Genomic DNA, 12,712 nt, shown 5'->3' on the forward strand with positions numbered 1-12,712 from the left:
ATGAATGGATAGGAAGTTGAGGAGGCGGCCTGATGCAATCTCTTTCGTGTACCACTCTGTCCGAATGGTACCATCTGCTTGTCTTACCAGTGTCATATCGAGGTATGGGAGTCTCCCGTCTCGCTCAACCTCGTAGGTGAACTGGATGCTGTCGTGGTATGCGTTGAAAGCGGCCAGAACTGCCTCGATCTTGTCTTCGGGTATGATGAGGAAGAGATCGTCAACGTATTTGTGCACTGTAGTTGTGGGACAGCTGATCGTGTGTAACACGTTGTCGATCAGCGTTTCCATCGTTAGGTCTGCAAACACGGGCGATGCTGGATTCCCCATCGCGGTACCCTGGATTTGAAGGTAGTGTTGGTTACGGAACACGAAGTAACTCGCATCCATTAGGAAGGCTACGATTTCCAGGAACAGATCAAGACAGATCTGTGTGTGTGGAGCAATCTCGGCCCAGCTGTAGATGATGTCGTGTTGTACCAAATCCCGAGGGACGTTGGTAAACAGGGAGACGACGTCAAAAGAAACCATCTTGTGTCCAGGGGGGATGGTAACGGTGTTTATGTGTTCCGCGAATTTCGCAGAATCGCGTACGTTGTACTTGGAGGTGATTGATGCTTGGAGAATGCGGCAGATGTATTTGGACAGGTTGTAGCTCGGACTGGTCATCCCAGGAACTACGGGTCGTAGTGGGAGGTCGGCTTTGTGGGCTTTCGGCTGGCCGTATATTCTCGGACAAGTAGCTGTGGTGGTCTTCAATGTGGCTGCAGTCTGTGGGTCGATCAGCTTGAGATCGCGTAGCCGTTTTACCAGGTTGTTGTTGATTGCGCACATAAGAACGTCTGTTGATCCTGTCGCACTTTCTTTCCCGGTAAATACAAATTTAAACACTCAGATTACAGATAACAAAACTGGTTACAACAAAAAGACTTTATTCGCGTCAACTTGGCTCTATTTCGCAGTAAATTAACTGTTCTGACCTGTTCTGAGGTCTGTCAGGGAATGGGACTGATCTTGGGATGTTTTCCCTCAAGAAACTGAGCGGTCAGGACAAGTTCACTGACCCTTTTCATTCTGTTTGTGTTCTGTGAGTACAAATATGTGTGTGTTTACATGTAACGTAGAGTGGGAAAACTAGACAACATAAACTGTGGTAGAAACTACACGAAAACAGTACAGTACAGAAGTTTCTGACTATATTCTTAATCTTGTGTGTAAACATGCCGCCCGCCTTGAAAGACGGCGGCTCTGAGCGTGCTTTCAACATGAATCTTCGTGCATAAACTCTCCGGTTTACTTCTGTACTGTCTTGGTCTGAACTGTTACAAAACTAATGTGTGTATGTGTGTGATCAAACGATCAATCGTCTTTTCTTCCTTCTTTCTTCTTCTTGTTCAATCACCGATGTTGCCAAACATAAAATGCCGCCCGCCATACTGATACGGGCTGTGAGCGATGTTTCGCTGAACCTGCTTCTACTGTTGCTCGACTGTAAGCTGGAACTGCTGCTGCTGACGGGTTCGAACTGCTGTTGCTGACTTGACCTGCTGCTACTGCTTCTTGCTTCCTCTCGACCGCTGCTGTTGTACGCGTGACCAGGGTGTCACCTCGCGTACCGACTGTACTGTAACTTGCGCTGCTGTTGTTGTTGAAGTTGTCGTTGTTGCTGTCCTAGTTTGTACTCCTGCCTTCACCGTAACTGTTGGGACTTTCACCCGCTTCTTAACTCATCCTCGCCAACAGTATCTTTGGGACTTGAACCCGCATCAAAAAGCGACCGTAATGTTGAGACCAGTGTGTCTCCTTACAACTTGAAGTCATGTCGCGAACATGACCCGTACGTACGTGTTGACTGTAGATGGAACCAGTGTTCCCGAAACTGTTTACTGTGGCCGTTGAGGATGGGCTGACTGACTAAGACGACTCTCTACTTCTTCTGTCGAGTTCCAGCAAATGTTGAGTTGAGCTTGACATTTTTAGTAAACCCCCTGAAGAAGGCCTCAAAATAAAGGCCGAAACGTCGGTGAAGTAGAGAAAATCTGTTTTTCTTTTTCGACAAGACTGCTCGCCAAAACCAGAAAGATTAAAAAATAATCAGTCGTTGCGAACCCAGAACTTTTTTTTAATTTCTAATAATATTGATTCAAAATCACAGAAAAAAAAATCAGCAGAAATCGTACCAAAAAATAAAATTTATGCAAAAATAGTAATCTTTAATCCCCAAAATTAAACTTACGTTATATAAGTACTACTTTGTTAAACTAGGTAAATTTACCATATATTTTTTTTTTAATTTTTAATTTAATCTACGCTTTGTTTAACCATCAAGAACCATGTGAATGTTTAGGTACTTTAGGATTTTGTTTTATTTTTAAGTTTAAAAATACGTTTCCACTATAAGCGCCTCACATATCAGTTAGTGACTGTCAGCGCCCTAAAAATCATGTATGCACTGTAGGCGCCCTCAGCCAAATGCGCATCTACCTAGCTCAAGCCCATCAAACACACCCCTGGCGACGACTTCACCGTTCTAGTTCTATCAGCGCTGATATGGAACAATGGACCAGCGAAGGGGAGAAAGTTTTGACGAAAAAAAAGTTGGACAAATCAATTTGCATTCTCAAGTGGAAACCAATTGATATAGTGTTCGCCGGCTAGTGTGAAGGATGGATGCTAGGTTGGCCTTCATTTAAAAAAATAGAAGAAGTACTAAGATAACTCGAGTTTGAATTTAATGCTTAATGAGAAATGTTTTTTTTTTCGGATTTTCTCAATAATCATAATTTAAAACAGGCCAATACAGCTAGTTAGGATTTATTTTATATTTACTTTCTCAAGGTAGTTAGGTTCCCATTGTTTATAAAATATACCTAAACTTTCTTATTTATCTGAGATTAAATAAACAATAAAAAATAATTTAATTAATTGACCAAACAATTGAACAGAACAAACCAGATTTTTCTATTTCACTGTTTAATATGGTATTGGAAATGTTTTCCATAGAACTTAATCAATTCCTGTTATTTGTTTGGAATTTTATAAAAAAAGCTAATGTATCCAATTCATTTAAACTTAAAACATTGAAACTTAGTTTCGAGCCCAGTTTTGAACCTGTGTACTTGATAAGAAACAAATTTAAATGAACTATGAATTGATATTGGCGTTCAAAGGATGGTAACAATATTTTTTTTATATTCAATTCAAGGATGCCAGATACACAGATTTGTCTGTCTTTCACAGACATTTGAGGTTGTGCCAGACATTTTTTGAGATGCTCAGACTTTTAAAAAACTTCATTAAATTATTGTTTTGTAAAAATATCAACCGAAACTTATTTCGCTTGTCTTCAAATGCTCAAAAACGCAATATCTGATGGATTTCTATGACTGTAATTTGGTATATTTGAATTTTAGACAATTACACAGACATACACAGACTTTTTCACAGACATTTTTAGAAAACCACCTGGCATCCCTGATTCAATTAAAGGCAAAGAGTTTAACTTGGGTTAAAAAAAAACTAAAACTAAATTTATATAAACGGCTAATTGTATTTTAACATATTTTTTATTTAAAATATTGATATTTTCCATTCAAAAGACCTTTTTTTGCTTATATTAACTCCCAATTTTTTTTTTTATTTTTTGATATGTATTTTCATATTTCAACATTGAAAATCGGACCATTAGTTGCTAAGATATCGACATTAGAAAATAATGGATTTTTTGGGTGAGACTAAGAAAACATCAATTTTCCGGTTTTTAAACCTTTGCATGGCAATGTCTCAGCAACTAAGGGTCGTATCAACAAAGTTCAAAAAAGCAAAATATAGAGAATTTTCTCAGCTTTTCAAAAATATGTTTTTCAAAAGTGGGCAAACTTGTGCACTAATTTAAAAAAATTAAAAACTTCGACTATTTTCAAAAAGTCACCGAAATGTGGATTTAACTTGAAAACGTTGCACTTTATCAAAATTTCACTAAAGTACTTATTGATTGTAAATTTGATTTTACATCGAAAAATGAAGCTGAAAAATTTTTGCGACCGGTATTTCGATTTTTTGAAAAAATCAGTTTTGATTCAAAAAGTCATAACCCGCTCAAAGATTTTTTGCACAGCCTGAAAATTTCTGAAAAGTAGTCATTTTATGTCCTCTAAAACATATCAAAAAATTTAAAAAAATAAAAATAGTATTTTTTTGCAAATCAAGTTTTAGTGACAAAAAATTAAATAAAAAATCACCATTTTTTTTACCGTGTATTTCTTTTTTTCCAGTGTAGTCCGTACCCATACCTACAACTTTGCCGAAAACACCAAATCGATCAAAAAATTCCTTCAAAAGATACAGATTTTTGAATTTTCATACATCATTTTTGTATGGACAGCTGCCAAATTCGTATGGAAAATTATATGGACAAACTAATGATGCAAAATGGCTTCTTTGGGCATACCGAAGGCACCAAAATAGTTTCAGCCGGATTAAAAAATACAAAAATTAAAATTGAAGAAAAAAGACCGATTCCGTATTGAATTGCTCTTAAGTGACTTTATGCAAAGAAATTTACGATTTGTCTCGATAATTTTTTTTGAAACTTCAAATATTTTTTTTATAAATTCAAAATCATTTATATCTTTTGTTTTTTTTATGTGGCTAAAATTTTTTGAAGGTTTTTTCTATGGCTAAAAATGTCATTTTGTAACATTGGGGCCTCTCTATAAGTCTCTATAGAATTTTGGCAGCTGTCCATAACAAAATGGTAATTATTTGACAAGTTTTCGAAGTAAATTTCTGATTGATTGTGTCTTCGGCAAAGTTATAAGTATTATAAGAATTTTTATTGAAAAATAGGTACATGGAAAAATAATTCGCCAAATTTCAAGTAAACTTTTATTTCACAAGAAATCAATTTCCTTTCATCGATTTGTTTGAGGGGATAAAAACCTGCATTTTTTAAATAATTCAGTGGCCAATTTTGTTCATTTATTAAAATATTTATTTTCAAATAGCTGAGAAAAGTCTCTAAAATTTTGTTCAAAATCTCACAATTACTTTTTGAGAAACAGATTGCATGGAGAAAAAATACACAGCAAAAAAATGTTGAATTTTGGGATGTTGAAAATTTGGTTGGTTGAATATAACCTCTTTTTTGCGTAATATTACTCAAAAAATGTGTAAAAATGTGAACCTAATAAAAATTCATCAGAAACTGATGAAAATTCAACAATTCCTGATGTGATATTACACCTTTTTTTTTTTTGACACAAGATCTGTCACCATTTCCTGATGAATGTCACCATCATTTTTTTTTCTTTGTAGTTTTTTTTTCTATGTGTCATCCAATTAGACTTTATTTTTTACAAGAGAATAGTTTGGCAACCATTCGTCGGATTTTAATTTGTAAAATTTTGAGAAACTTTTTAATATCTAATGATTGAAAAGTTCCTAAATAAAGATTTTTGACTTTTATTTTCAAATATTAGGCAAGATTTTTTTTTCCAATTCCAGAATCGTCTCTGTGGTAAATAAAACGCAGTAGGGCTGGCTAATTTGTGAAATACATTTTCGGGTGTTCTCAGATGTACTGCAATTATTAATGAAAGTGCTTGCGGCGTAATCTAATCACAAGACTTTCCAGCATGCTTTCATCGGACTAACTGCGTTTGTGCTAGGTTAAATACACAGAAAAAAAATGATGGTAATATTCATCAGGAAATGGTGATAGATTTTGTGGCAAAATAAATGATAAATTTTACCCCAGAAAATGATGAATTTTCATCAGTTTTTGATGAATATTCATCAGGTTCACATTTTTACACATTTTTTATGTAATATTACACAAATAAAGAGGTAATATTCAACCTACCAAATTTTCAACATTCCAAAATTCAACTTTTTTTTTCTGTGTAAGATTAGATCAATGAACGCATTTTTATAAAACTTTGTATAACGGTGTTACACTTTTGATAAATATTTCTCAAAATTTGCAAGAATGTCTGAAATGACAAGTAAAATATTTTTCAATTGATGATCAATGAAAAAAATAATGGTTTTTATTTGTTGAGCCTTTTTTATTATAAATTAATAATTTAGAATTAGGCCGTTGCTAATATTTTTCAAAGTTTATGTCGTTCCCACTTCAAAGTCGGCCTGAATAATCAGGGAGAAAAAAAAATTTTTTTTCGAAAAACTTTACATTTTTAATGAAAATTAAAGTTTAATCAACTAAAAACCAGTTAAAATGCACATTCCTGCATTTAAAATCATATTTAGCATGTTTGAACTCTTTTGAAAACATTCTAAATTTTTTTGAAATACCAATGTACAGTCCCACGAGAAGTTTTTTTTATCGCGCAAAACAAAATTTCAGTTGATACCTCGATATTTTTAAAACTAATGATTAGCAAGCTCTCTTTTTTCATCGAAATTTTGAAACCTAGGCTTGTAATTTCAATTTTTATATTTTTTTAATTTTTATGCCCCCTTCCCCTTTGGTGACTTTGGTCAGTGCCGAGGGACATAAACTTCAACAAATATTCGCAACGGCCTTAATTATCAAAAAATGAGATTTTTTAAGAAAAAGGTTGTGTGTATCAATTTTGTCAGTTTTTAATTCATTGGATTGCATAATGTGCACAGAATTTTGTATTATTTAGAAATCTTAAAAACGTACATTTTAGAAATTAATTTTTAATGTAATGTAGATTGAGCGTAAAATTTCAAGTCACTCTACGCGAAATTTATGTGTCCCTAGAAGAATGCATCCTCACTTTGTTTGCCCAGTGAAACTGGTGAAAGCAGAGAGGCAAAGGACACTAACTCAAATTTCGTTTACACACTCCCATCCTCACTTGAACCCTACCTTTTCCGTGTGAGTGTGAGTGTGTGAATGTGTGTCCCATGAGGAGGTCCTGACGGAGAAGTGCACCCTCTCGATGATGATGATGATGACGATAAAGAATGCTCTGCCTGTTCCTTGCCTTATCAAACCTACTCTGCTATTCTGAGAGACTGAGTAAAGGCCCGAATGGACGACCATCGGCATCGAGAGTCCTGAAAGCCAAGGATGAATGGAAGTGGATATGCAAATACTCGAAGGGATGGGTACACTCTGGAGTCGGGGTCTTATTCTTATCGGGGAAAAGGGTAAGATATCGGGTACGTACACACTGAATAGTCAGCTCAATCAAACGGAATTTAGTGGCGGGAAATGAATTTTGTTAGGAAATGTGCTGCTGGAGATAGTGAAGGGAGCATACCTTTCCTCTTTCTTTTACAGGATAAAAGTGATCAGTAGTTTCAGTGCGCAGCACTTGAAGATAAGGAAAAAAGGGGTTTTCCTTTTTTGCCTTTTCTATCGGTACGAATAATTGGATTGTGAAAGATGCAACGGGCGTAAACAAATGTTGGAACAGAATTTTACGCTGGATTTTCTTATGGGTAAGGTTTTGAATGCATTTTGTAGGAATTTTTAGAAATGTTTTTCATTCCTGGCTTCTTTTTTCGATTGCATCACAATTTGTCCAACTGCCAACAAATTGCAACATTTTCTCCCTAGAACACACCTAGCACAGTTAATTAGCACAACTGTCAACACTGGCTGCCACAAATGGGACTGGCAGTTCGTGCTCAAAATCGTTCACAGAATCAATCCAGCCGCAAACATCGACCTCACTCAGAGCTGCTCTCATCGTCATCATCATCACCGTCGATATTGGAAGGAAGCCCATCTCATTAGTGCAGTGTTTGTCGAATGGCAAAATTCACACTCGTTGCCGGTCATGTGTACTAGGGTAAAAGACTGAAATTTTGTTTTAAATTAGCTTTTTGTGAAAATTTCGCTGAATTTTAAAAATATTGGTTATTTAATTATTTTTTTACCTAATCCAAAACAACATTCCTTTACCCTACAAATCTGGTACTTTACCCCAACACTTTCTGTTTAAATTAGCGAAATTAGCGAGCGAGCAGAAGCCAAGCTTTCCACACAGAACAAAGTTGCCACCGTGGTTGGCTGCCACCACCTTCTCGTGAGAGTTGTGAATTCGGTTTTAATTGAATGCAAACATTGCAAAGATAATTGACTGTGTTTTGTTTGCCCCCACGTATCGGTTGACTTGGCTTCTACGGAATGGAAAGGTGCTGTTTGAGAAGTCTTGGACTTTGCTCACTTTTCCTGTAACATTGTAATATAGATTTTATATGTTGATGATTTTAAGAAAAAAATAACTTGATTTGTTGTTCTGATTGCATTTAAAATATTCACATTTTTCAACTTATCAGGATCAACACAATCTTTCCATCAACCAATTTTTCCCAATAAAAGCTTAATTATTAACGATCTGCCTACAATTCGAAAACCAATTGCATCGAGCGCTAAAAGGATTTTCCCTCGAACGCTCTCTCACACAATCTAGCAGAGCGATGATGTGTCTATCTGGGAGGGAGGGTAGGATGGAAAACAATAATTAAATTTTCACAAATCAATAAGTACCTTCCCTACAAAAGCGACGACACCGACGGAAGCGACGATGCTATCTCGCAGCAGAAATTTAAAATCGAATTTAATTAAATTCCTACCGCTCCTCCCCACACATACAAACAACCTGCTTCTTCTTCTTCTCAGCAGTTGTCTTTTGGTTTGGTTTGGCCCAGTTTTGGAAAAGTTTTCGAATCATTTCCCCAATAATAAAATCGAAGTGCAATTTGTAGTCGCGCAGTCACACAAACACTAGAAGAGAGAGAGGCACACTAACACATATAGGTTTGCAAACGCACGTGTGCTTATATGATTGTGGCTAAAAGGAGCAAACTTTTTGGGCTAAGGTGTTGAAAAGTGGGGTTTGAATGAATATTATATACTTTTATCGAGCAATCACTTATTGTAGTGCATAAAACAGTTTTAAATTTTATAAATTTTATAAATTTTATAAATTTTATAAATTTTATAAATTTTATAAATTTTATAAATTTTATAAATTTTATAAATTTTATAAATTTTATAAATTTTATAAATTTTATAAATTTTATAAATTTTATAAATTTTATAAATTTTATAAATTTTATAAATTTTATAAATTTTATAAATTTTATAAATTTTATAAATTTTATAAATTTTATAAATTTTATAAATTTTATAAATTTTATAAATTTTATAAATTTTATAAATTTTATAAATTTTATAAATTTTATAAATTTTATAAATTTTATAAATTTTATAAATTTTATAAATTTTATAAATTTTATAAATTTTATAAATTTTATAAATTTTATAAATTTTATAAATTTTATAAATTTTATAAATTTTATAAATTTTATAAATTTTATAAATTTTATAAATTTTATAAATTTTTTAATTTTATTTTTTTTTATTTGATAAGTCTGATGCAAATATTTTTAAAGTTTTTGTCCCTCCCGAAGGTAGGAGTGCTAAAAAATAAAAATAAAATATAAAATTTAAATTACAAGTTAAAGTCTCAAAATTTGAATGCAATACGTGTTTGAAATGCATTTTACACTAGTTTCTTTTGTTTTGCCATCATTAGTTTTCAGAAAATGTAAAATTTTACGAAATCAAAAAAATCATCGTAAATTTAAAAAAAATTCTATAGATTTTTAAATCAAACCAAAAATGTTCAAAATGATTCTAAACGCAGGGAAATGCATTTTAAATTGATTTCAGCTGATTGCACTTGAATTTCCATTACAATTTTGAAGCTTAAAAAAATTGCCACCTGATTTTATGGGCCAGCTTTTTGTCGGTGACACAAAATTTAAATAAAATTTTTAACAGCCTAATTTTGTTAATTTTGTTAATTTTGTTAATATTGTTAAGGTTGTTAATTTTGTTACTTACTTTACTTTACTTTTATTGGCGCTACACCATTAGCTTGGCCTGCTGCACGATTCTCCGCCAACAAGCTCGGTCCATGGCTGCATGTCTCCAATTTCGCGGTGCACCCACACTTTCTAAATCGCTCTCCACTTGGTCCACCCACCTCGCACGTTGCACCCCCCTACGTCTTGTTCCTACCGGCTCCGACACAAACACCAACTTCGCAGGATTGATCTTCTGGTTCCGTTGGCTCAATTGCTCGGCTCGTTCCGGCATTCTTGCAACATGACCGGCCCACTGCAACCGTCCAGCCTTCGCGACCTTCCGGATGCTTGGTTCGTTGTAGAGTTGTGCAAGTTCGTGGTTCATTCTCCGCCGCCATCCGTCGTTCTCATATACGCCGCCAAAGATGGTCCTTAGCACTCGACGTTCGAAGACGCTTAGTGCTCGTAAGTCCTCCTCGAGCATTGTCCACGTCTCGTGCCCGTAGAGGACGACCGGTCTTATCAGCGACTTGTAAATGGAACACTTCGTATGTAGGGAGAATTTCCGGGACCTTAGGCTCTTGTGAAGACCGAAATAGGCACGACTTCCAGCGATGATGCGCCTCCGAATTTCCCTGCTGCAGCTGTTGTCCGACGTCACCAACGATCCGAGGTATACAAACTCCTCCACCACCTCGAATTCGTCCCCGTCGATTGTAACGCTTGGTCCAATGCGAGTCCTAAGGGACTCGGTTCCTCCTGCCAGCAGGTACTTTGTCTTCGCCACATTCACCCTTAGCCCAACCTTCTCTGCTTCCCGCTTCAAGTCGGTGTACGCATCCGCAACCGCCTTGAACGTTCTGCCAACAATGTCCATGTCGTCGGCAAAGCAGATGAACTGGTTGGACTTGCTGAAGATCGTGCCCCGCATATTGAAGCCCGCTCGTCTCATAACACCTTCTAGCACGACATTGAAGCAGAGGCAAGAGATCCCATCGCCTTGCCGAAGCCCCCCAAGTGAAGTGAACGGGTCCGATTCCGCACCCGAAATCTTCACACAACACCGAGCCCCATCCATCGTCATCTTGATCAGTCTGATCAACTTTCCGGGAAAGCCGTTCTCGTCCATAATTTTCCATAGCTCTTCGCGATCGACCGAGTCGTACGCGGCTTTGAAGTCGATGAATAGGTGGTGCGTGGGAACTTGGTACTCGCGACACTTTTGGAGGATTTGTCGCACAGTGAAGATTTGGTCGGTTGTTGATCTCCCCATGACGAATCCGGCTTGATAACTTCCAACAAAACCCTCCGCTATTGGCGATAGGCGGTTGAAGAGGATTTGGGAGAACACTTTGTAGGCTGCGTTGAGGATTGTGATGGCACGGTAGTTCTCACAATCTAACTTGTCCCCCTTCTTGTAGATCGGGCATATTACTCCCACTTTCCACTCCTCCGGTAGCTGTTCAGACTCCCAGATCCTGACTATCAGCCGGTGCAAGCAGGACGCCAGCTTCTCCGGGCCCATCTTGATGAGTTCAGCACCGATACCATCCTTACCCGCTGCTTTGTTGTTCTTCAGCTTCTTGATGGCATCCTTAACTTCCCTCATCGTGGGAACTGGCTCCTCTCCTTCTCCCGCTGCACCGATGAAGTCCTCTCTCCTGCCGCCTTGGACCCCTGCCTCTGCTTCTGCGCCATTCAGGTGTTCATCGAAGTGCTGCTTCCACCTGTCGATCACCTCACGCTCGTTCGTCAAGATAGCTCCATTTTTATCTCGGCACATTTCGACTCGCGGCGTGAAGCCGTTGCGAGATCCGTTGAGCTTCTTGTAGAACTTGCGCGTTTCGTTCGAGCGATGCAGCTGCTCCATGTCCTCAAACTCCAACTCTTCCTGGTGGCGCACTTTTGCCCGGAAGAGCTGGTGCTGCTGCCTTCGCTTCTGTCCATACGCCTCCTCGTAATCACGGAGATTGTACTGCAGCATTGCCCTCCGTGCTGCATTCTTCTCCTCCAAAATCGCTCGACACTCCTCGTCGAACCAATCGTTCCGTCGTCCTCGTTCCACAAATCCGATGGTGCTTTCCGCTGCGTTGGTGATGGCTGCCTTGACGGTCCTCCAGCAGTCCTCGAGGGGAGCTTCCAACAGCTCACCCTCCCCTGGCAACGCAGCCTCCAGCGAATGCGCGTACCGGGATTTTAATGTTAATTTTGTTAATTCTGTTAATTTTGTAAATTTTGTAAATTTTGTAAATTTTGTAAATTTTGTAAATTTTGTAAATTTTGTAAATTTTGTAAATTTTGTAAATTTTGTAAATTTTGTAAATTTTGTAAATTTTGTAAATTTTGTAAATTTTGTAAATTTTGTAAATTTTGTAAATTTTGTAAATTTTGTAAATTTTGTAAATTTTGTAAATTTTGTAAATTTTGTAAATTTTGTAAATTTTGTAAATTTTGTGAATTTTGTAAATTTTGTAAATTTTGTTGATTTTGTTAATTTTGTAAATTTTGTAAATTTTGTAAATTTTGTAAATTTTGTAAATTTTGTAAATTTTGTAAATTTTGTAAATTTTGTAAATTTTGTAAATTTTGTAAATTTTGTAAATTTTGTAAATTTTGTAAATTTTGTAAATTTTGTAAATTTTGTAAATTTTGTAAATTTTGTAAATTTTGTAAATTTTGTAAATTTTGTAAATTTTGTAAATTTTGTAAATTTTGTAAATTTTGTAAATTTTGTAAATTTTGTAAATTTTGTAAATTTTGTAAATTTTGTAAATTTTGTAAATTTTGTAAATTTTGTAAATTTTGTAAATTTTGTAAATTTTGTAAATTTTGTAAATTTTGTAAATTTTGTAAATTTTGTAAATTTTGTAAATTTTGTAAATTTTGTAAATTTTGT

Source organism: Culex pipiens, chromosome 2 (genome assembly GCF_016801865.2).
Source record: "Culex pipiens pallens isolate TS chromosome 2, TS_CPP_V2, whole genome shotgun sequence".
NCBI lineage: Eukaryota > Metazoa > Arthropoda > Insecta > Diptera > Culicidae > Culex > Culex pipiens.